A 26,521-nucleotide genomic window follows, 5' to 3' on the forward strand; every position below is an offset into this window, starting at 1 on the left:
AGCCCACTAGGAGTTTTCCAAAAGGCCCCTAAAGACTCTCAGATAATGAGAAACAAGATTATCTGGTCTGATGAAACCAAGATTGAACTCTTTGGCTTGAATGGCAAGTGTCACGTCTGGAGGAAACTTGGCAACCTCCCTATGGCAAAGCATGGTGCTGGCAGCATCATGCTGTGGGGATGTTTTTCAGCGGCAGGGAGTGGGAGACTAGTCAGGATCGAGAGAAAGATGAAGAGAGCAAAGTACAGAGAGATCCTTGATGAAAACCTGCTCCGGAGCACTCATGACCTCAGACTGGGGTGAAGGTTCACCTTCAAACAGGACAACGACTCTAAGCACACAGCCAAGACAACGCAGGAGTGGCTTCAGGACAAGTTTCTGAATGTCCTTGATTGGCCCAGCCAGAGCATGGACTTGAACCCAATCGAACATCTCTGGAGAGACCTGAAAATAGCTGTGCAGCGACGCTCCCCATCAAACCTGACAGAGCTTGAGAGGGTCTGCAAAGAAGAATGGGAGAAACTCCCCAAATACAGGTGTGCCAAGCTTGTAGCGTCATACCCAAGAAGACTCAAGGCTGTAATCGCTGCCTCGAAAGGTACTTCAATAAAGTACTGAGTAAAGGGTCTGAATACTTACGTAAATATGATATTTCATTTTCTTTATTTTCTTTGCAAAAATGTCAAAAAACAGTTTTGGTTTGTTATTATGAGGTATTGTGCGTAGATCGATGAGAAGAGAAAAATCTATTTTAGAATAAGCCTCTAACGTAACAAAATGTTGAAAAAGTTTAATTCACATTAAGTTGCTTTCATCCCTGTGTAGTCATGGAAACTAATGTTTCTTGTTATTGTTTTGTTATTTTTTTTTTTACAGTTGTAAATTTTGAACTTAATGTCAGATAAGCAAAGTACAGTACACAGATAAATCAACGATAAATATTTATTTCTGTAGGCGATAGTATGTGCGTCAACGGGAGGGATTTAAAAAAAACACAAGACTTGCATTCAAGTAGATCTTTTGTTCTAGTGCTGCTTCCAGTAGGAAAACAGTGTTATTACTGTATGTAGCCTAGTATTAGACAGACACAAACCAGGCCACATCAGCAAGTTAGATCACAGTGCCTGTCACCAGAGCTAAATTCAAAACTCATATGATTTTTCACTATGGACCGACCCTGATTTGTGATAATCTGTGGGCGTAACATTAAAGTTGAAACAAATGCAGACCATTATGAATAGGAAATTGCACGTCTTAAATGATTTGTCAAGTCAGGAACAGAACTTTGATCATTTCCTGAATTGTGTTGTGATTGACCCACGGCTCTGCATCACTATGCCTGATAGATATGTCCCTTTGGAATTCCCCATGATAGGGAATGTCCTCACTGCTTGAAAGACTCCTTTCTACTACCGTAAAACAGTTAACATGATTCACCTTAAAACAACGGAAGACTTGGTGATACCCTAAGATTTCAAATTTGATAGAGAAAGAGTGTTGCCTTTGGGAAGTTCAGCTCTCATGTCTCCTGTCCAGCCGCGCTTTGTAAACAGAAATGTTATTCCCCGCAACTGTTGATATTTAGATTGGGTTTGGTCAATGGAGTCCTTTATACTGTGTTCTTGGTGAAGAACATGAAAAAAAGAACACTCACACAAAAATATGGCAAGAGCATGTGAAATGATTAGCTAAGACAATTATAACCACATACCCTGCTGTGTCAAATACTCAAATAAATGGAATATTATGCAATAGCTTTTGCTTGACAGATGTGTGTTTTACCTTAGGTCTCAATGCAATGTTAGGGTTCTCCCTGTCTGTAAGACACATATTCATACCTGGCGTCTAGGTAGACCATTTGTCTTAGTCTCTCTAGTAGGTTTACCTCCCTGTAGCTGGCTCAATGGCCCGTGTTTTACCAATTTGGCACTACACCTCGTTATTTCTGACGTCCCTCTATAGGACACATTTACACCCATCTAGGTAGAGTATTTGTCTTCGTCTCTCATCTAGGTAGAGTATTTGTCTATTTATCTTGTCTCTCCTATAGGTTTCTCTACATGTCCCTGTAGCTGGCTCTGGCTGTCCTCCAGCTCGGCCAGCGGGTGCTGCTCTCCTGTAACATGTTCTGCTGCAGGGAGTAGTGGAGCTAAACACTGAAGTGACTACACACCAGAGTGCTGCTATGCAACTCCTCCTGCAGAGACGACAGCCAGCGATGCAGAGAGGGACAGGGGGTCACACACACACACACACACACACACACACACACACACACACACACACACACACACACACACACACACACACACACACACACACACACACACACACACACACACAACACACACACATGCAGAAACAGTCAAAAGCACACACACAAGCATGGTAGTGGAGACTGTCAGACAGTCACAATGCTGTATAAGTAACAGGGAGGTACCGACATGTTGCACCGCAAAACACACACACCTCGTGGCTCTTGATGTCCAGCTGTCTCTGTTACTGATCCTCGGCCTCCATCTCTACAGGACAGCGCTGTCTCCATCTGCCTCACTTGTCACACAGAATCAAAACATGTTCATGTAATCAGAAACGCTCCTGTTATATGCAATATGTTATGTATTTATGTCAAACATACATGTTAATGTAATTTCTCCTTGCCATATTGCACATCCTTGTATTGTATGCAATCCTTGATCAATGACCTATGGTATGATAACGTTAAGACATTTGATGAGGGAGAGAAGGGGAGAAGGGAGACGGAAAGATGGGTGGGGAGAAGGGAGACGGAAAGATGGGTGGGGAGAAGGGAGACGGAAAGATGAGGGAGAGAAGGGAGACGGAAATATGGGTGGGGAGAAGGGAGACAGAAAGATGAGGGAGAGAAGGGGAGAAGGGAGACGGAAAGATGAGGGAGAGAAGGGGAGAAGGGAGACAGAAAGATGAGGGAGAGAGGGGGGTAAGGGAGCCAAAAAGATGAGGGAGAGAAGGGGAGAAGGGAGACGGAAGATGAGGGAGAGGGGAGACAGAGCGGCAGGTAGCCTAGTGCAGGTATACCCCCAGGTATACCCCCAGGTATACCCCCAGGTATACCCCAGGTATGGGGTATACCCCCAGGTATACCCCCAGTATACCCCCAGGTATACCCCCAGGTATACCCCCAGGTATACCCCCAGTATACCCCCAGGTATACCCCCAGTATACCCCCAGGTATACCCCCAGTATACCCCCAGGTATACCCCCAGTATACCCCCAGGTATACCCCCAGTATACCCCCAGTATACCCCCAGGTATACCCCCAGGTATACCCCCAGTATACCCCCAGGTATACCCCCAGGTATACCCCCAGGTATACCCCCAGTATACCCCCAGTATACCCCCAGGTATACCCCCAGGTATACCCCCAGTATACCCCCAGGTATACCCCCAGGTATACCCCCAGTATACCCCCAGGTATACCCCCAGGTATACCCCCAGTATACCCCCAGGTATACCCCCAGTATACCCCAGTATACCCCCAGGTATACCCCCAGTATACCCCCAGGTATACCCCCAGGTATACCCCCAGGTATACCCCCAGTATACCCCCAGTATACCCCCAGGTATACCCCCAGTATACCCCCAGTATACCCCCAGGTATACCCCCAGTATACCCCCATTTTCTTTTTATTATTATATATTCTTTTTTTACATTTTTATTTTTTCTTCACATTTTTAAACAGTACATTAATATTTTCCAACGGGGCTATACACTTGGGTGAGTTTTATTTTCTCGCCTGTGTAGCATTGTTTCACTGCCAAAAATAAAACTAAACCATCTAGTGTTCAGAGAAATAACAACACAATGTCAAATACAGGTGGCCTAGTCAAATAATGAACATCTAATCACATTAACCGTTAGTCTCTCGCAGGAATTCCACTAACAGTCCGTATGTAGCCAAACGTAGCTGCTGCTCATTTCGTTTGCTCGGAAATGGATAAATGGTTAAAAAAAAGTAAGGCCCGCATCCATAGAGACACATACCAGCTCTACTGGTAGTACTGCTGCTACCAGCTGCTACCAGCAGTACTACACCTGCACCTGTCGACGACACAAGTTGTTCTGCTTCCACGAGCACATCCAATGCTAGCATCAGTAATTCTACATTTGTTGTTAGCCCAGCTAGCATGGACACTGACAGTTGTGAATCTGATGCAGCCAAAGAGCTAATGCCCCCTTCCCTGGGAAAGCACCGAACAACAGACAGGGACGTTGGACCATTGAAGAGGCGCAAATATGATGAGAACTACATTGATTTGGGGTTCACTTATATTGGGAGTAGTGCCCTTCCTCAGCCACATATGTCCAAAAGTACTATCTCACAACTCAATGAAACTTTCACTCTTGCGCAGACATTGAAAAACAAAACATGCCAATTTGAAAAATAAGCCCCGGGGATTTTTGAGCGAGAATTAAGACATCTTTCTAGTAGTAAGACATGCATAACAGCAGGTACCATTAATAAGAAGGGTCTAGAAGCGTCTTATACGGTGAGCTACCGAGTGGCTAGGACAGGCAAGCCCCATACTATTGTGGAGGACTTAATTATTCCGGCTGCCGCGGATACGGCTGGGACAACGCTGGGGGAAGAGGCCCAAAAAACTATACAGACAATGCCTTCATCAAACAACACAGTTACACAACGCATCAGTGACATGGCAGGAGATGTTTTGAAACAATTACTGATTCGCATACAAGCAAGTGAATTCTATGCATTACAGCTGAATGAGTCAACAGACATGGCGGGCCTGGCACAGCTCCTGGTATATGTCAGTTATGTTTATGGGGGGTCAGTTAAGGAAAATTTCCTCTTCTGCAAACCACTGGAAACCAGGACAACAGGAGAGGATATTTTTTAAGTACTGGACAGCTTTGTGACATCAAATGGACTTTGGTGGTCAAGATGTGCTGTTATCTGTACTGATAGCATGCCAGGGAGACATTGCTGAAGGCATTGATGGACCCCGGCTTTAAGTTTACAGCCACCATGGTGCACAGAATCCTCAGTCTTCTGTAACCAATGTTATAAAATGGTATGACATTATAGAACTAGTGTTGCATGGTATACCGTTACCACGGTAATATCACGGTACCAAAACGTCATGATCCTAAAATGTTAGAATACCGTTTCATATGATACTACCAACGATCTTAAGAACCAGCTGGCGCCCATTATAAAATCTTTATGAAGTCAGTTACATTTTTTAAGCAACAGCAACTAATCTTGGAGGCGCCAGTCCAATAATTTCCAGTTCACTTCATGCGCATATCACATGTGGCAGCTGTGATCAGCTTTTTTTCTTTCTGCTCGATTTTGTGCACATTTTATATCATCTCATAAGTCGCTCTGGATAAGAGCGTCTGCTAAATGACGTAAATGTAATGTAAAATCTCATAAAACCATATCGTGATCCATTTTAAACTGATCCTGGGTCGCTAGTTATTGGTTGGATAACAAACAACGTTGTTCAGTCATGTTACCTAGTTAGCTAACAACCTGGTAACTTGACAGTAGGTCAAGGCACATCTGATTGGCCCAGGAAAAAAATAAAGGGCTCTGCTAATCATGAGATGTGCTTCAAAGGTAGGATTCATGTAGGCCTAATGTAAGCCTAAACTATATAAAAAAATCTATCTTTCTGGTGCTCCTTAAATTCTATTTGGTGCCTAATGTTTTTAAAGTTGGGAAATGTTGGTATCGTGACAAAACTAAATAGAATAATACAACATTTTCAGAATTTCAGGGCAAAGGTGTGTGTAGAAGTTCAGGGCTTTATGGTTATGTGAGAAGATGCTTAGTTACAAGATGCTTAGTTACCGGAGTTCTTTGGCTTGGGCCTCTACATCGGCCTCCAAGCCCAGGATCTGTTATCTCGTGACAGTCACACTGGAGGTCTTAGCCCCTACTGTGGAGCCCAGGAGACAGACCTGAGGGAAGGAAGAGCAGAGAAACAGAGACCATTTAGCATCCCCACCTAGTGAACGTCAACGATCTTCACATTCATAGTTGTTCTCACTAAGTACCTTGGTCTTGGAGCTGCTCAGTTCAATCTGGGCCACCTCCAGGTCCCTAATGAGCTGTCTGTTCTCCAGGGAGTCGTTCTCTTGACGCAGGTAACCCAGCTTCTTCCTGAGGAGGGGGCAACCTCCATCTCCACGGCCCTGGATGAGATAGACTGAGGTGAAAAACTGGCATACATTTAAGAGATGCCATCAGCGACAAAATGGCAATGCATATAAGACATATACAAACACACAGAAGCAATGAACGCCTTAAAAAATCACACACAAACCCAACACACACACAAACATCTAAGAAACACTCATCTCACACATAATGGCTGGTTATACGATGTACCGGCAGGATAGAACAGCGGCGTCTGGTAAGACAAGAGGCGGCAGTCTATGTATTTTTGTAAACAACAGCTGGTGCACGAAATCTAAGGAAGTCTCGAGCCATTGCTCGCCTGAGGTAGAGTTTCTCATGATAAGCTGTAGACCACACTACCTGCCAAGAGAGTTTTCATCTGTATTCTTTGCAGCTGTTTACATACCACCACAGTCAGAGGCAGGCACCAAGATAGCATTGAATGAGCTGTATTCCGCCATAAGCAAACAAGAAAACACTCACCCAGAGGCGGCGCTCCTAGTAGCTGGGGACTTTAATTCAGGGAAACTTAAATCAGTTTTACCCAATTTCTATCAACATGTTAAATGTGCAACCAGAGGGAAAAGAACTCTGGACCACCTATATTCCAGACACAGAGACACATACAAAGCTCTCCCTCACCCTCGAATTGGCAAATCTGACAATAATTCTATCCTCCTGATTCCTGCTTACAAGCAAAAATTAAAGCAGGAAGCACCAGTGACTAGATCAATAAAAAAGTGGTCAGATTAAGCAGATGCTAAGCTAAAGGACTTTTGCTTGCACAGACTGGAATATGTTCTGGGATTCCTCCAATGGTATTGAGGAGTACACCATATCTGTCATTGGCTTCATCAATAAGTGCATTGATGACGTAGTCCCCACAGTGATCGTACGTACATACCCCAACCAAAAACCATGGATTACAGGCAGCATCCGCACTGAGCTAAAGGCTAGAGCTGCCGCTTTCAAGGAGCGGGAATCTAACCCACAAGCTTATAAGAAATCCCGCTATACCCTCCGACTTTACCATCAAACAAGCAAAGCGTCAAAACAGGAATAAGATCGAGTCGTACTACACCTGCTCTGATACTCGTCGGATGTGGCAGGGCCTGCAAACCATTACGGACTACAAAGGGAAGCACAGCCGAGAGCTGCCCAGTGACACGAGCCGACCGGACGAGCTAAACTATTTCTATGCTCGCTTTGAGGCAAATAACACTGAAACATGCATGAGAGCACCAGCTGTACCGGAAGACTGTGTGATCATGCCCTCCGCAGCCGATGTGAATAAGACCTTTAGACAGGTCAACATTCACAAGACCGCAGGGCCAGACGGATTACCAGAATGTGTACTGCGAGCATGCGCTGACCAACTAGCAAGTGTCTTCACTGAATTTTCAACCTCTCCCTGTCCGAGTCTGTAATGCCAACATGTTTTAAGCAGACCACCATAGTGCCTGTGCCCAAGAACACAAAGGTAGCCTGCCTAAATGACTACCGACCCGTAGCACTCACGTCTGTAGCCATGAAGTGCTTTGAAAGGCTGGTCATGGCTCACATCAACACCATCATCCCAGAAACCCTAGGCCCAGTTAATTTGCATAATGCCCTAACAGATTCACAGATGATGCCGTCTCTATTGCTCCTATGTGAGAATGCTATTCATTGACTACAGCTCAGCGTTCAACCATAGTGCCCTCAAAGCTCATCAATAAGCTAAGGACCCTGGGACTAAACACCTCCCTCTGCAACTGGATCCTGGACTTCCTGATGGGCCGCCCCCAGGTGGTAAGGGTAGGTAACAACACATCTGCCATGCTGATCCTCAACACAGGGGCCCCTCAGGGGTGCGTGCTCAGCCCCCTCCTGTACTCCCTGTTCACTCGTGACTGCACGGCCAGGCCTGACTCCAACACTATCATAAAATTTGACGATGACACAACAGTGGTAGGCCTGATCACCGACAACAACGAGACAGCCTATAGGGAGGAGGTCAGAGACCTGGCCGTGTGGTGCTAGGACAAGAACCTCTCCCTCAAAGTGATCAAGACTAAGGAGATGATTGTGGACTAGAGGAAAAAGAGGACCGAGCACGCCCCTATTCTCATCGACCGGGGCTGCAGTGGAGCAGGTTGAGAGCTTCAAGTTCCTTGGTGTCCACATCCCCAACAAACTAACATGGTCCAAGCACACCATAACAGTCGTGAAGCGAGCACAACAAAACCTATTCCCCCTCAGGAGACTGAAAAGATTTGGCATGGGTCCTCAGATCATCAAAATGTTCTACAGCTGCACCATCGAGAACATTCTGACTGGTTGCATCACTGCCTGGTATGGCAACTGCTCGGCCTCCGACCGCAAGGCACTACAGAGGGTAGTGCGAACAGCCTAGTACATCCCTGGGGCCAAGCTTCCTGCCATCCAGGACCACTATACCAGGTGGTGTCAGAGGAAGGCCCTGAAAATTGTCAAAGACTCCAGCCACCCTAGTCATAGACTGTTCTCTCTGCTACCACACGGCAAGCGGTACCGGAATGCCAAGTCTAGGTTTAAGAGGCTTCTAAACAGTTTCAACCCCCAAGACATAAGACTCCTGAACATCTAGTCAAATGGCTACCCAGACTATTCACATTGCTGCCCCCCCCCCCCCCCCCCCCCCGGGGCCAACTCTCTGTTGTCATCTATGCATAGTCACTTTAATAACTCTACCTACATGTACATACTACCTCAACTAACCGGTGACCCCGCACATTGACTCTGTACCGGCACCCCCCTGTATATATTGTTATTTTTTACTGCTATTCTTTAGTTAGTTGTTACTTTTATCTCTTATTCTTATCCGTATTTTTTGAAACTGCACTGTCGGTTAGGGGCTCGTAAGTAAGCATTTCACTGTAAGGTCTACACCTGTTGTATTCGGCGCATGTGACTAATGCAATTTGATTTGATGTTATTAAACAAACAGACAAAGTCATGGACAAGATACACACTACTGCACAAATGACCACACACATTCACGAAGATATACAGTTACAGACACTGTCCACCACAAAAACTGGATGGTTCTCTCCATTGACTTATACAATATAACTATTGGTTATCTCTCTCACCCTGGACTCAGTACTAGGTAGGCTGAGGGTTCTCTCCAGAATTGGGTTGCCAGGTGGGGCTGTTCCCCAATGCTGGAAAGTTTGGGAACCCCTGCTCTAGGTCAGGCGACCTGGCAACCCACATGTTGTACTCTGCTCAGACCACTCACTGTGACTCATGTCCTGATTGACTAGGAGGATGGGGAAGAGACATGTTTTGACAAGTTTTTTTTAATTGAGAGACGAGCTTAAAGTTTTCTTTACTGGCCATAATTTTCACTTGTCTGACCGCTTGCATGATGACGAGATTCTCATACGACTGGCCTATCTGGGTGATGTTTTTTCTCGCCTGAATGATCTGAATTTAGGATTACAGGGACTCTCCTCTACTATATTCAATGTGCGGGACAAAATTGAGGCTGTGATTAAGAAGTTAGAATTCTTCTCTGTCTGCATTAACAAGGACAACACACAGGTCTTTCCATCATTGTAAGATTTTTTGTATGCAAATGAACTCAAGCTTATGGACAATGTCAAATGTGATATAGCGAAGCACCTGAGTGAATTGGGTACGCAATTTCTTTCCTGAAACTGATGACACAAACAACTGGATTCGATATCCCTTTCATGCCCTGCCTCCAGTCCACTTACAGATATCTGAACAAGAGTGCATCATCGAAATTGCAACAAGCGGTTCTGGGAAAATTGAATTTAATCAGAAGCTGCTGCCAGATTTCTGGATTGGGCTGTGCTCAGAGTATCCTGCCTTGGCAAATCGCGCTATTAAGACACTAATGCCCTTTGCAACCACGTACCTATGTGAAAGTGGATTCTCGGCCCTCACAAGCATGAAACGAAATACAGGCACAGACTATGTGTGGAAAATTATTTAAGACTGAGACTCTCTCCAATACAACCCAACATTGCAGAGTTATGTGTATCCTTTAAAGCATACCCTTCTCATTAACCTGTGGTGAGTTATTCACAATTTTCGATGAACAAATAAAGTTTTATATGTAAGTTGGCTAAATAAAGAGCTAAATTATTGATTATTATTTGTGCCCTGGTCCTATAAGAGCTCTTTGTCACTTCCCACGAGCCAGGCTGTGACAAAAACTCACACCCATTCTTATGTTTAATAAATGTATCGTATAGTGTGTGTGGCAGGCTTACAATGATGTCAAAAAACAACATTTGAGAGTGCGCTGACCCTGGTGCTAGAGGGGGTACGCAGCTGGATGTTGAATGTTTGAAGGGGTATGGGACTATAACAAGTTTGGGAACCACTGGCCTAGTGGATAGAGCATTTGGCCAGTAACGAAATGGTTGCTGGTTCAAATACTCGAGCCGACAAGGAACTTAAACCTCATTTGCTCACTACTACCACTCTTCATATTTTCTGCATCATGTTGTGAGTATGCTTGTCATCGGCAGGAATTAGGGAGTTGTTTAGGATAAAAAGAAACAGAATAAAGTCAAGCACAGGCAAACTCCTAGAAGGAAACCTGGTTCAGTCTGCTTTCCAACAGACATGGCTTGAAAATCTATGGCAAGACTTGAAAATGGTTGTCTAGCAACAATCAACAACAAATTTGACAAAGCTTGAAGAATTTTTTAATAATCATGTGCAAATATTGTACAATCCAGGTGTGCAAAGCTCTTAGAGTCTTACCCAGAAAGACTTACAGCTGCGAGCCCGGCTCCTCAATTTAAACTTTAGCCCCCTCAGTTTTATGATCCATATATAAAATAGCAAAAAGTTCAGTGAGTGGCAGGTTGGTGAAAAAAAAAAAAGATAGCTCCGCTGCGCTGTGTCAGCACAATGGACAGGGCCCACCACAGTGGCTCCCGAGTGGCACAGTAGTCCAAGGCACTGCATCTCAGTGCAAGTGGATACACTACAGTCCCTGGTTTGAATCCAGGCTGAATCACATCCGGCCATGATTGGGAGTCCCATAGGGCGGTGCACAATTGGCCCAGAGTCTTCCAGGTTTGACCGGGGTAGGCCGTCATTGTAAATAAGAATTTGTTCTTAACTGACTTGCCTACTTAAATAAAGGTTAAATACATCTAAAACATAAAACAGTGTGTGTAGGGGGGCTATGGAAAGCTACTGGGCGGTTAGGTATGGTTTCCATAAAAAGCGGGGGAAAACGCACGCGTTCCTACAACACAGAAGTAAGACTGGAGCCTACAGGGCTGCTGAAGGCATTGATGGACCCCGGCTTTAAGTTTACAGCCACCATGGTGCACAGAATCCTCAGTCTTCTGTAACCAATGTTATAAAATGGTATGACATTATAGAACTAGTGTTGCATGGTATACCGTTACCACGGTAATATCACGGTACCAAAACGTCATGATCCTAAAATGTTAGAATACCGTTTCATATGATACTACCAACGATCTTAAGAACCAGCTGGCGCCCATTATAAAATCTTTATGAAGTCAGTTACATTTTTTAAGCAACAGCAACTAATCTTGGAGGCGCCAGTCCAATAATTTCCAGTTCACTTCATGCGCATATCACATGTGGCAGCTGTGATCAGCTTTTTTTCTTTCTGCTCGATTTTGTGCACATTTTATATCATCTCATAAGTCGCTCTGGATAAGAGCGTCTGCTAAATGACGTAAATGTAATGTAAAATCTCATAAAACCATGTCGTGATCCATTTTAAACTGATCCTGGGTCGCTTAGTTATTGGTTGGATAACAAACAACGTTGTTCAGTCATGTTACCTAGTTAGCTAACAACCTGGTAACTTGACAGTAGGTCAAGGCACATCTGATTGGCCCAGGAAAAAAATAAAGGGCTCTGCTAATCATGAGATGTGCTTCAAAGGTAGGATTCATGTAGGCCTAATGTAAGCCTAAACTATATAAAAAAATCTATCTTTCTGGTGCTCCTTAAATTCTATTTGGTGCCTAATGTTTTTAAAGTTGGGAAATGTTGGTATCGTGACAAAACTAAATAGAATAATACAACATTTTCAGAATTTCAGGGCAAAGGTGTGTGTAGAAGTTCAGGGCTTTATGGTTATGTGAGAAGATGCTTAGTTACAAGATGCTTAGTTACCGGAGTTCTTTGGCTTGGGCCTCTACATCGGCCTCCAAGCCCAGGATCTGTTATCTCGTGACAGTCACACTGGAGGTCTTAGCCCCTACTGTGGAGCCCAGGAGACAGACCTGAGGGAAGGAAGAGCAGAGAAACAGAGACCATTTAGCATCCCCACCTAGTGAACGTCAACGATCTTCACATTCATAGTTGTTCTCACTAAGTACCTTGGTCTTGGAGCTGCTCAGTTCAATCTGGGCCACCTCCAGGTCCCTAATGAGCTGTCTGTTCTCCAGGGAGTCGTTCTCTTGACGCAGGTAACCCAGCTTCTTCCTGAGGAGGGGGCAACCTCCATCTCCACGGCCCTGGATGAGATAGACTGAGGTGAAAAACTGGCATACATTTAAGAGATGCCATCAGCGACAAAATGGCAATGCATATAAGACATATACAAACACACAGAAGCAATGAACGCCTAAATAAATCACACACAAACCCAACACACACACAAACATCTAAGAAACACTCATCTCACACATAATGGCTGGTTATACGATGTACCGGCAGGATAGAACAGCGGCGTCTGGTAAGACAAGAGGCGGCAGTCTATGTATTTTTGTAAACAACAGCTGGTGCACGAAATCTAAGGAAGTCTCGAGCCATTGCTCGCCTGAGGTAGAGTTTCTCATGATAAGCTGTAGACCACACTACCTGCCAAGAGAGTTTTCATCTGTATTCTTTGCAGCTGTTTACATACCACCACAGTCAGAGGCATGGCACTAAGATAGCATTGAATGAGCTGTATTCCGCCATAAGCAAACAAGAAAACACTCACCCAGAGGCGGCGCTCCTAGTAGCTGGGGACTTTAATTCAGGGAAACTTAAATCAGTTTTACCCAATTTCTATCAACATGTTAAATGTGCAACCAGAGGGAAAAGAACTCTGGACCACCTATATTCCAGACACAGAGACACATACAAAGCTCTCCCTCACCCTCGAATTGGCAAATCTGACAATAATTCTATCCTCCTGATTCCTGCTTACAAGCAAAAATTAAAGCAGGAAGCACCAGTGACTAGATCAATAAAAAAGTGGTCAGATTAAGCAGATGCTAAGCTAAAGGACTTTTGCTTGCACAGACTGGAATATGTTCTGGGATTCCTCCAATGGTATTGAGGAGTACACCATATCTGTCATTGGCTTCATCAATAAGTGCATTGATGACGTAGTCCCCACAGTGATCGTACGTACATACCCCAACCAAAAACCATGGATTACAGGCAGCATCCGCACTGAGCTAAAGGCTAGAGCTGCCGCTTTCAAGGAGCGGGAATCTAACCCACAAGCTTATAAGAAATCCCGCTATACCCTCCGACTTTACCATCAAACAAGCAAAGCGTCAAAACAGGAATAAGATCGAGTCGTACTACACCTGCTCTGATACTCGTCGGATGTGGCAGGGCCTGCAAACCATTACGGACTACAAAGGGAAGCACAGCCGAGAGCTAGCCCAGTGACACGAGCCGACCGGACGAGCTAAACTATTTCTATGCTCGCTTTGAGGCAAATAACACTGAAACATGCATGAGAGCACCAGCTGTACCGGAAGACTGTGTGATCATGCCCTCCGCAGCCGATGTGAATAAGACCTTTAGACAGGTCAACATTCACAAGACCGCAGGGCCAGACGGATTACCAGAATGTGTACTGCGAGCATGCGCTGACCAACTAGCAAGTGTCTTCACTGAATTTTCAACCTCTCCCTGTCCGAGTCTGTAATGCCAACATGTTTTAAGCAGACCACCATAGTGCCTGTGCCCAAGAACACAAAGGTAGCCTGCCTAAATGACTACCGACCCGTAGCACTCACGTCTGTAGCCATGAAGTGCTTTGAAAGGCTGGTCATGGCTCACATCAACACCATCATCCCAGAAACCCTAGGCCCAGTTAATTTGCATAATGCCCTAACAGATTCACAGATGATGCCGTCTCTATTGCTCCTATGTGAGAATGCTATTCATTGACTACAGCTCAGCGTTCAACCATAGTGCCCTCAAAGCTCATCAATAAGCTAAGGACCCTGGGACTAAACACCTCCCTCTGCAACTGGATCCTGGACTTCCTGATGGGCCGCCCCCAGGTGGTAAGGGTAGGTAACAACACATCTGCCATGCTGATCCTCAACACAGGGGCCCCTCAGGGGTGCGTGCTCAGCCCCCTCCTGTACTCCCTGTTCACTCGTGACTGCACGGCCAGGCCTGACTCCAACACTATCATAAAATTTGACGATGACACAACAGTGGTAGGCCTGATCACCGACAACAACGAGACAGCCTATAGGGAGGAGGTCAGAGACCTGGCCGTGTGGTGCTAGGACAAGAACCTCTCCCTCAAAGTGATCAAGACTAAGGAGATGATTGTGGACTAGAGGAAAAAGAGGACCGAGCACGCCCCTATTCTCATCGACCGGGGCTGCAGTGGAGCAGGTTGAGAGCTTCAAGTTCCTTGGTGTCCACATCCCCAACAAACTAACATGGTCCAAGCACACCATAACAGTCGTGAAGCGAGCACAACAAAACCTATTCCCCCTCAGGAGACTGAAAAGATTTGGCATGGGTCCTCAGATCATCAAAATGTTCTACAGCTGCACCATCGAGAACATTCTGACTGGTTGCATCACTGCCTGGTATGGCAACTGCTCGGCCTCCGACCGCAAGGCACTACAGAGGGTAGTGCGAACAGCCTAGTACATCCCTGGGGCCAAGCTTCCTGCCATCCAGGACCACTATACCAGGTGGTGTCAGAGGAAGGCCCTGAAAATTGTCAAAGACTCCAGCCACCCTAGTCATAGACTGTTCTCTCTGCTACCACACGGCAAGCGGTACCGGAATGCCAAGTCTAGGTTTAAGAGGCTTCTAAACAGTTTCAACCCCCAAGACATAAGACTCCTGAACATCTAGTCAAATGGCTACCCAGACTATTCACATTGCTGCCCCCCCCCCCCCCCCCCCCCCCCCCCCGGGGCCAACTCTCTGTTGTCATCTATGCATAGTCACTTTAATAACTCTACCTACATGTACATACTACCTCAACTAACCGGTGACCCCGCACATTGACTCTGTACCGGCACCCCCCTGTATATATTGTTATTTTTTACTGCTATTCTTTAGTTAGTTGTTACTTTTATCTCTTATTCTTATCCGTATTTTTTGAAACTGCACTGTCGGTTAGGGGCTCGTAAGTAAGCATTTCACTGTAAGGTCTACACCTGTTGTATTCGGCGCATGTGACTAATGCAATTTGATTTGATGTTATTAAACAAACAGACAAAGTCATGGACAAGATACACACTACTGCACAAATGACCACACACATTCACGAAGATATACAGTTACAGACACTGTCCACCACAAAAACTGGATGGTTCTCTCCATTGACTTATACAATATAACTATTGGTTATCTCTCTCACCCTGGACTCAGTACTAGGTAGGCTGAGGGTTCTCTCCAGAATTGGGTTGCCAGGTGGGGCTGTTCCCCAATGCTGGAAAGTTTGGGAACCCCTGCTCTAGGTCAGGCGACCTGGCAACCCACATGTTGTACTCTGCTCAGACCACTCACTGTGACTCATGTCCTGATTGACTAGGAGGATGGGGAAGAGACATGTTTTGACAAGTTTTTTTTAATTGAGAGACGAGCTTAAAGTTTTCTTTACTGGCCATAATTTTCACTTGTCTGACCGCTTGCATGATGACGAGATTCTCATACGACTGGCCTATCTGGGTGATGTTTTTTCTCGCCTGAATGATCTGAATTTAGGATTACAGGGACTCTCCTCTACTATATTCAATGTGCGGGACAAAATTGAGGCTGTGATTAAGAAGTTAGAATTCTTCTCTGTCTGCATTAACAAGGACAACACACAGGTCTTTCCATCATTGTAAGATTTTTTGTATGCAAATGAACTCAAGCTTATGGACAATGTCAAATGTGATATAGCGAAGCACCTGAGTGAATTGGGTACGCAATTTCTTTCCTGAAACTGATGACACAAACAACTGGATTCGATATCCCTTTCATGCCCTGCCTCCAGTCCACTTACAGATATCTGAACAAGAGTGCATCATCGAAATTGCAACAAGCGGTTCTGGGAAAATTGAATTTAATCAGAAGCTGCTGCCAGATTTCTGGATTGGGCTGTGCTCAGAGTATCCTGCCTTGGCAAATCGCGCTATTAAGACACTAATGCCCTTTGCAACCACGTACCTATGTGAAAGTGGATTCTCGGCCCTCACAAGCATGAAAACGAAATACAGGCACAGACTATGTGTGGAAAATTATTTAAGACTGAGACTCTCTCCAATACAACCCAACATTGCAGAGTTATGTGTATCCTTTAAAGCATACCCTTCTCATTAACCTGTGGTGAGTTATTCACAATTTTCGATGAACAAATAAAGTTTTATATGTAAGTTGGCTAAATAAAGAGCTAAATTATTGATTATTATTTGTGCCCTGGTCCTATAAGAGCTCTTTGTCACTTCCCACGAGCCAGGCTGTGACAAAAACTCACACCCATTCTTATGTTTAATAAATGTATCGTATAGTGTGTGTGGCAGGCTTACAATGATGTCAAAAAACAACATTTGAGAGTGCGCTGACCCTGGTGCTAGAGGGGGTACGCAGCTGGATGTTGAATGTTTGAAGGGGTATGGGACTATAACAAGTTTGGGAACCACTGGCCTAGTGGATAGAGCATTTGGCCAGTAACGAAATGGTTGCTGGTTCAAATACTCGAGCCGACAAGGAACTTAAACCTCATTTGCTCACTACTACCACTCTTCATATTTTCTGCATCATGTTGTGAGTATGCTTGTCATCGGCAGGAATTAGGGAGTTGTTTAGGATAAAAAGAAACAGAATAAAGTCAAGCACAGGCAAACTCCTAGAAGGAAACCTGGTTCAGTCTGCTTTCCAACAGACATGGCTTGAAAATCTATGGCAAGACTTGAAAATGGTTGTCTAGCAACAATCAACAACAAATTTGACAAAGCTTGAAGAATTTTTTAATAATCATGTGCAAATATTGTACAATCCAGGTGTGCAAAGCTCTTAGAGTCTTACCCAGAAAGACTTACAGCTGCGAGCCCGGCTCCTCAATTTAAACTTTAGCCCCCTCAGTTTTATGATCCATATATAAAATAGCAAAAAGTTCAGTGAGTGGCAGGTTGGTGAAAAAAAAAAAAGATAGCTCCGCTGCGCTGTGTCAGCACAATGGACAGGGCCCACCACAGTGGCTCCCGAGTGGCACAGTAGTCCAAGGCACTGCATCTCAGTGCAAGTGGATACACTACAGTCCCTGGTTTGAATCCAGGCTGAATCACATCCGGCCATGATTGGGAGTCCCATAGGGCGGTGCACAATTGGCCCAGAGTCTTCCAGGTTTGACCGGGGTAGGCCGTCATTGTAAATAAGAATTTGTTCTTAACTGACTTGCCTACTTAAATAAAGGTTAAATACATCTAAAACATAAAACAGTGTGTGTAGGGGGGCTATGGAAAGCTACTGGGCGGTTAGGTATGGTTTCCATAAAAAGCGGGGGAAAACGCACGCGTTCCTACAACACAGAAGTAAGACTGGAGCCTACAGGGCTGCTGAAGGCATTGATGGACCCCGGCTTTAAGTTTACAGCCACCATGGTGCACAGAATCCTCAGTCTTCTGTAACCAATGTTATAAAATGGTATGACATTATAGAACTAGTGTTGCATGGTATACCGTTACCACGGTAATATCACGGTACCAAAACGTCATGATCCTAAAATGTTAGAATACCGTTTCATATGATACTACCAACGATCTTAAGAACCAGCTGGCGCCCATTATAAAATCTTTATGAAGTCAGTTACATTTTTTAAGCAACAGCAACTAATCTTGGAGGCGCCAGTCCAATAATTTCCAGTTCACTTCATGCGCATATCACATGTGGCAGCTGTGATCAGCTTTTTTTCTTTCTGCTCGATTTTGTGCACATTTTATATCATCTCATAAGTCGCTCTGGATAAGAGCGTCTGCTAAATGACGTAAATGTAATGTAAAATCTCATAAAACCATGTCGTGATCCATTTTAAACTGATCCTGGGTCGCTTGTTATTGGTTGGATAACAAACAACGTTGTTCAGTCATGTTACCTAGTTAGCTAACAACCTGGTAACTTGACAGTAGGTCAAGGCACATCTGATTGGCCCAGGAAAAAAATAAAGGGCTCTGCTAATCATGAGATGTGCTTCAAAGGTAGGATTCATGTAGGCCTAATGTAAGCCTAAACTATATAAAAAAATCTATCTTTCTGGTGCTCCTTAAATTCTATTTGGTGCCTAATGTTTTTAAAGTTGGGAAATGTTGGTATCGTGACAAAACTAAATAGAATAATACAACATTTTCAGAATTTCAGGGCAAAGGTGTGTGTAGAAGTTCAGGGCTTTATGGTTATGTGAGAAGATGCTTAGTTACAAGATGCTTAGTTACCGGAGTTCTTTGGCTTGGGCCTCTACATCGGCCTCCAAGCCCAGGATCTGTTATCTCGTGACAGTCACACTGGAGGTCTTAGCCCCTACTGTGGAGCCCAGGAGACAGACCTGAGGGAAGGAAGAGCAGAGAAACAGAGACCATTTAGCATCCCCACCTAGTGAACGTCAACGATCTTCACATTCATAGTTGTTCTCACTAAGTACCTTGGTCTTGGAGCTGCTCAGTTCAATCTGGGCCACCTCCAGGTCCCTAATGAGCTGTCTGTTCTCCAGGGAGTCGTTCTCTTGACGCAGGTAACCCAGCTTCTTCCTGAGGAGGGGGCAACCTCCATCTCCACGGCCCTGGATGAGATAGACTGAGGTGAAAAACTGGCATACATTTAAGAGATGCCATCAGCGACAAAATGGCAATGCATATAAGACATATACAAACACACAGAAGCAATGAACGCCTAAATAAATCACACACAAACCCAACACACACACAAACATCTAAGAAACACTCATCTCACACATAATGGCTGGTTATACGATGTACCGGCAGGATAGAACAGCGGCGTCTGGTAAGACAAGAGGCGGCAGTCTATGTATTTTTGTAAACAACAGCTGGTGCACGAAATCTAAGGAAGTCTCGAGCCATTGCTCGCCTGAGGTAGAGTTTCTCATGATAAGCTGTAGACCACACTACCTGCCAAGAGAGTTTTCATCTGTATTCTTTGCAGCTGTTTACATACCACCACAGTCAGAGGCTGGGACTAAGATAGCATTGAATGAGCTGTATTCCGCCATAAGCAAACAAGAAAACACTCACCCAGGGGCGGCACTCCTAGTAGCTGGGGACTTTAATTCAGGGAAACTTAAATCAGTTTTACCCAATTTCTATCAACATGTTAAATGTGCAACCAGAGGGAAAAGAACTCTGGACCACCTATATTCCAGACACAGAGACACATACAAAGCTCTCCCTCACCCTCGAATTGGCAAATCTGACAATAATTCTATCCTCCTGATTCCTGCTTACAAGCAAAAATTAAAGCAGGAAGCACCAGTGACTAGATCAATAAAAAAGTGGTCAGATTAAGCAGATGCTAAGCTAAAGGACTTTTGCTTGCACAGACTGGAATATGTTCTGGGATTCCTCCAATGGTATTGAGGAGTACACCATATCTGTCATTGGCTTCATCAATAAGTGCATTGATGACGTAGTCCCCACAGTGATCGTACGTACATACCCCAACCAAAAACCATGGATTACAGGCAGCATCCGCACTGAGCTAAAGGCTAGAGCTGCCGCTTTCAAGGAGCGGGAATCTAACCCAGAAGCTTATAAGAAATCCCGCTATACCCTCCGACTTTACCATCAAACAAGCAAAGCGTCAAAACAGGAATAAGATCGAGTCGTACTACACCTGCTCTGATACTCGTCGGATGTGGCAGGGCCTGCAAACCATTACGGACTACAAAGGGAAGCACAGCCGAGAGCTACCCAGTGACACGAGCCGACCGGACGAGCTAAACTATTTCTATGCTCGCTTTGAGGCAAAAAACACTGAAACATGCATGAGAGCACCAGCTGTACCGGAAGACTGTGTGATCATGCCCTCCGCAGCCGATGTGAATAAGACCTTTAGACAGGTCAACATTCACAAGACCGCAGGGCCAGACGGATTACCAGAATGTGTACTGCGAGCATGCGCTGACCAACTAGCAAGTGTCTTCACTGAATTTTCAACCTCTCCCTGTCCGAGTCTGTAATGCCAACATGTTTTAAGCAGACCACCATAGTGCCTGTGCCCAAGAACACAAAGGTAGCCTGCCTAAATGACTACCGACCCGTAGCACTCACGTCTGTAGCCATGAAGTGCTTTGAAAGGCTGGTCATGGCTCACATCAACACCATCATCCCAGAAACCCTAGGCCCAGTTAATTTGCATAATGCCCTAACAGATTCACAGATGATGCCGTCTCTATTGCTCCTATGTGAGAATGCTATTCATTGACTACAGCTCAGCGTTCAACCATAGTGCCCTCAAAGCTCATCAATAAGCTAAGGACCCTGGGACTAAACACCTCCCTCTGCAACTGGATCCTGGACTTCCTGATGGGCCGCCCCCAGGTGGTAAGGGTAGGTAACAACACATCTGCCATGCTGATCCTCAACACAGGGGCCCCTCAGGGGTGCGTGCTCAGCCCCCTCCTGTACTCCCTGTTCACTCGTGACTGCACGGCCAGGCCTGACTCCAACACTATCATAAAATTTGACGATGACACAACAGTGGTAGGCCTGATCACCGACAACAACGAGACAGCCTATAGGGAGGAGGTCAGAGACCTGGCCGTGTGGTGCTAGGACAAGAACCTCTCCCTCAAAGTGATCAAGACTAAGGAGATGATTGTGGACTAGAGGAAAAAGAGGACCGAGCACGCCCCTATTCTCATCGACCGGGGCTGCAGTGGAGCAGGTTGAGAGCTTCAAGTTCCTTGGTGTCCACATCCCCAACAAACTAACATGGTCCAAGCACACCATAACAGTCGTGAAGCGAGCACAACAAAACCTATTCCCCCTCAGGAGACTGAAAAGATTTGGCATGGGTCCTCAGATCATCAAAATGTTCTACAGCTGCACCATCGAGAACATTCTGACTGGTTGCATCACTGCCTGGTATGGCAACTGCTCGGCCTCCGACCGCAAGGCACTACAGAGGGTAGTGCGAACAGCCTAGTACATCCCTGGGGCCAAGCTTCCTGCCATCCAGGACCACTATACCAGGTGGTGTCAGAGGAAGGCCCTGAAAATTGTCAAAGACTCCAGCCACCCTAGTCATAGACTGTTCTCTCTGCTACCACACGGCAAGCGGTACCGGAATGCCAAGTCTAGGTTTAAGAGGCTTCTAAACAGTTTCAACCCCCAAGACATAAGACTCCTGAACATCTAGTCAAATGGCTACCCAGACTATTCACATTGCTGCCCCCCCCCCCCCCCCCCCCGGGGCCAACTCTCTGTTGTCATCTATGCATAGTCACTTTAATAACTCTACCTACATGTACATACTACCTCAACTAACCGGTGACCCCGCACATTGACTCTGTACCGGCACCCCCCTGTATATATTGTTATTTTTTACTGCTATTCTTTAGTTAGTTGTTACTTTTATCTCTTATTCTTATCCGTATTTTTTGAAACTGCACTGTCGGTTAGGGGCTCGTAAGTAAGCATTTCACTGTAAGGTCTACACCTGTTGTATTCGGCGCATGTGACTAATGCAATTTGATTTGATGTTATTAAACAAACAGACAAAGTCATGGACAAGATACACACTACTGCACAAATGACCACACACATTCACGAAGATATACAGTTACAGACACTGTCCACCACAAAAACTGGATGGTTCTCTCCATTGACTTATACAATATAACTATTGGTTATCTCTCTCACCCTGGACTCAGTACTAGGTAGGCTGAGGGTTCTCTCCAGAATTGGGTTGCCAGGTGGGGCTGTTCCCCAATGCTGGAAAGTTTGGGAACCCCTGCTCTAGGTCAGGCGACCTGGCAACCCACATGTTGTACTCTGCTCAGACCACTCACTGTGACTCATGTCCTGATTGACTAGGAGGATGGGGAAGAGACATGTTTTGACAAGTTTTTTTTAATTGAGAGACGAGCTTAAAGTTTTCTTTACTGGCCATAATTTTCACTTGTCTGACCGCTTGCATGATGACGAGATTCTCATACGACTGGCCTATCTGGGTGATGTTTTTTCTCGCCTGAATGATCTGAATTTAGGATTACAGGGACTCTCCTCTACTATATTCAATGTGCGGGACAAAATTGAGGCTGTGATTAAGAAGTTAGAATTCTTCTCTGTCTGCATTAACAAGGACAACACACAGGTCTTTCCATCATTGTAAGATTTTTTGTATGCAAATGAACTCAAGCTTATGGACAATGTCAAATGTGATATAGCGAAGCACCTGAGTGAATTGGGTACGCAATTTCTTTCCTGAAACTGATGACACAAACAACTGGATTCGATATCCCTTTCATGCCCTGCCTCCAGTCCACTTACAGATATCTGAACAAGAGTGCATCATCGAAATTGCAACAAGCGGTTCTGGGAAAATTGAATTTAATCAGAAGCTGCTGCCAGATTTCTGGATTGGGCTGTGCTCAGAGTATCCTGCCTTGGCAAATCGCGCTATTAAGACACTAATGCCCTTTGCAACCACGTACCTATGTGAAAGTGGATTCTCGGCCCTCACAAGCATGAAAACGAAATACAGGCACAGACTATGTGTGGAAAATTATTTAAGACTGAGACTCTCTCCAATACAACCCAACATTGCAGAGTTATGTGTATCCTTTAAAGCATACCCTTCTCATTAACCTGTGGTGAGTTATTCACAATTTTCGATGAACAAATAAAGTTTTATATGTAAGTTGGCTAAATAAAGAGCTAAATTATTGATTATTATTTGTGCCCTGGTCCTATAAGAGCTCTTTGTCACTTCCCACGAGCCAGGCTGTGACAAAAACTCACACCCATTCTTATGTTTAATAAATGTATCGTATAGTGTGTGTGGCAGGCTTACAATGATGTCAAAAAACAACATTTGAGAGTGCGCTGACCCTGGTGCTAGAGGGGGTACGCAGCTGGATGTTGAATGTTTGAAGGGGTATGGGACTATAACAAGTTTGGGAACCACTGGCCTAGTGGATAGAGCATTTGGCCAGTAACGAAATGGTTGCTGGTTCAAATACTCGAGCCGACAAGGAACTTAAACCTCATTTGCTCACTACTACCACTCTTCATATTTTCTGCATCATGTTGTGAGTATGCTTGTCATCGGCAGGAATTAGGGAGTTGTTTAGGATAAAAAGAAACAGAATAAAGTCAAGCACAGGCAAACTCCTAGAAGGAAACCTGGTTCAGTCTGCTTTCCAACAGACATGGCTTGAAAATCTATGGCAAGACTTGAAAATGGTTGTCTAGCAACAATCAACAACAAATTTGACAAAGCTTGAAGAATTTTTTAATAATCATGTGCAAATATTGTACAATCCAGGTGTGCAAAGCTCTTAGAGTCTTACCCAGAAAGACTTACAGCTGCGAGCCCGGCTCCTCAATTTAAACTTTAGCCCCCTCAGTTTTATGATCCATATATAAAATAGCAAAAAGTTCAGTGAGTGGCAGGTTGGTGAAAAAAAAAAAAGATAGCTCCGCTGCGCTGTGTCAGCACAATGGACAGGGCCCACCACAGTGGCTCCCGAGTGGCACAGTAGTCCAAGGCACTGCATCTCAGTGCAAGTGGATACACTACAGTCCCTGGTTTGAATCCAGGCTGAATCACATCCGGCCATGATTGGGAGTCCCATAGGGCGGTGCACAATTGGCCCAGAGTCTTCCAGGTTTGACCGGGGTAGGCCGTCATTGTAAATAAGAATTTGTTCTTAACTGACTTGCCTACTTAAATAAAGGTTAAATACATCTAAAACATAAAACAGTGTGTGTAGGGGGGCTATGGAAAGCTACTGGGCGGTTAGGTATGGTTTCCATAAAAAGCGGGGGAAAACGCACGCGTTCCTACAACACAGAAGTAAGACTGGAGCCTACAGGGCTGCTGAAGGCATTGATGGACCCCGGCTTTAAGTTTACAGCCACCATGGTGCACAGAATCCTCAGTCTTCTGTAACCAATGTTATAAAATGGTATGACATTATAGAACTAGTGTTGCATGGTATACCGTTACCACGGTAATATCACGGTACCAAAACGTCATGATCCTAAAATGTTAGAATACCGTTTCATATGATACTACCAACGATCTTAAGAACCAGCTGGCGCCCATTATAAAATCTTTATGAAGTCAGTTACATTTTTTAAGCAACAGCAACTAATCTTGGAGGCGCCAGTCCAATAATTTCCAGTTCACTTCATGCGCATATCACATGTGGCAGCTGTGATCAGCTTTTTTTCTTTCTGCTCGATTTTGTGCACATTTTATATCATCTCATAAGTCGCTCTGGATAAGAGCGTCTGCTAAATGACGTAAATGTAATGTAAAATCTCATAAAACCATGTCGTGATCCATTTTAAACTGATCCTGGGTCGCTTGTTATTGGTTGGATAACAAACAACGTTGTTCAGTCATGTTACCTAGTTAGCTAACAACCTGGTAACTTGACAGTAGGTCAAGGCACATCTGATTGGCCCAGGAAAAAAATAAAGGGCTCTGCTAATCATGAGATGTGCTTCAAAGGTAGGATTCATGTAGGCCTAATGTAAGCCTAAACTATATAAAAAAATCTATCTTTCTGGTGCTCCTTAAATTCTATTTGGTGCCTAATGTTTTTAAAGTTGGGAAATGTTGGTATCGTGACAAAACTAAATAGAATAATACAACATTTTCAGAATTTCAGGGCAAAGGTGTGTGTAGAAGTTCAGGGCTTTATGGTTATGTGAGAAGATGCTTAGTTACAAGATGCTTAGTTACCGGAGTTCTTTGGCTTGGGCCTCTACATCGGCCTCCAAGCCCAGGATCTGTTATCTCGTGACAGTCACACTGGAGGTCTTAGCCCCTACTGTGGAGCCCAGGAGACAGACCTGAGGGAAGGAAGAGCAGAGAAACAGAGACCATTTAGCATCCCCACCTAGTGAACGTCAACGATCTTCACATTCATAGTTGTTCTCACTAAGTACCTTGGTCTTGGAGCTGCTCAGTTCAATCTGGGCCACCTCCAGGTCCCTAATGAGCTGTCTGTTCTCCAGGGAGTCGTTCTCTTGACGCAGGTAACCCAGCTTCTTCCTGAGGAGGGGGCAACCTCCATCTCCACGGCCCTGGATGAGATAGACTGAGGTGAAAAACTGGCATACATTTAAGAGATGCCATCAGCGACAAAATGGCAATGCATATAAGACATATACAAACACACAGAAGCAATGAACGCCTAAATAAATCACACACAAACCCAACACACACACAAACATCTAAGAAACACTCATCTCACACATAATGGCTGGTTATACGATGTACCGGCAGGATAGAACAGCGGCGTCTGGTAAGACAAGAGGCGGCAGTCTATGTATTTTTGTAAACAACAGCTGGTGCACGAAATCTAAGGAAGTCTCGAGCCATTGCTCGCCTGAGGTAGAGTTTCTCATGATAAGCTGTAGACCACACTACCTGCCAAGAGAGTTTTCATCTGTATTCTTTGCAGCTGTTTACATACCACCACAGTCAGAGGCTGGGACTAAGATAGCATTGAATGAGCTGTATTCCGCCATAAGCAAACAAGAAAACACTCACCCAGGGGCGGCACTCCTAGTAGCTGGGGACTTTAATTCAGGGAAACTTAAATCAGTTTTACCCAATTTCTATCAACATGTTAAATGTGCAACCAGAGGGAAAAGAACTCTGGACCACCTATATTCCAGACACAGAGACACATACAAAGCTCTCCCTCACCCTCGAATTGGCAAATCTGACAATAATTCTATCCTCCTGATTCCTGCTTACAAGCAAAAATTAAAGCAGGAAGCACCAGTGACTAGATCAATAAAAAAGTGGTCAGATTAAGCAGATGCTAAGCTAAAGGACTTTTGCTTGCACAGACTGGAATATGTTCTGGGATTCCTCCAATGGTATTGAGGAGTACA

The 26,521-nt window shown here is 44.8% G+C and overlaps 1 protein-coding gene across 1 annotated transcript in view; it reads right to left on the reverse strand.

Annotated features, from left to right (window-relative positions):
• LOC115169990 (coiled-coil domain-containing protein 18-like) overlaps positions 1-25,739 on the reverse strand; it is a 38,456-nt gene extending 12,717 nt beyond the window's left edge. Inside the window, exons 1-9 of the transcript XR_003870948.1 lie at positions 25,565-25,739; positions 25,359-25,468; positions 19,069-19,206; positions 18,863-18,972; positions 12,563-12,700; positions 12,357-12,466; positions 6,065-6,202; positions 5,859-5,968; positions 2,470-2,553 (exon numbers count right to left, since the gene is read on the reverse strand). The gene's annotated coding sequence lies outside the window, so the exon portion shown is untranslated. The remainder of the gene's footprint in view (positions 1-2,469; positions 2,554-5,858; positions 5,969-6,064; positions 6,203-12,356; positions 12,467-12,562; positions 12,701-18,862; positions 18,973-19,068; positions 19,207-25,358; positions 25,469-25,564) is intronic.
• Positions 25,740-26,521: the final 782 nt, after the last annotated feature.

Source organism: Salmo trutta, chromosome 31, assembly GCF_901001165.1.
Source record: "Salmo trutta chromosome 31, fSalTru1.1, whole genome shotgun sequence".
Classification (NCBI taxonomy): Eukaryota; Metazoa; Chordata; class Actinopteri; order Salmoniformes; family Salmonidae; genus Salmo; species Salmo trutta.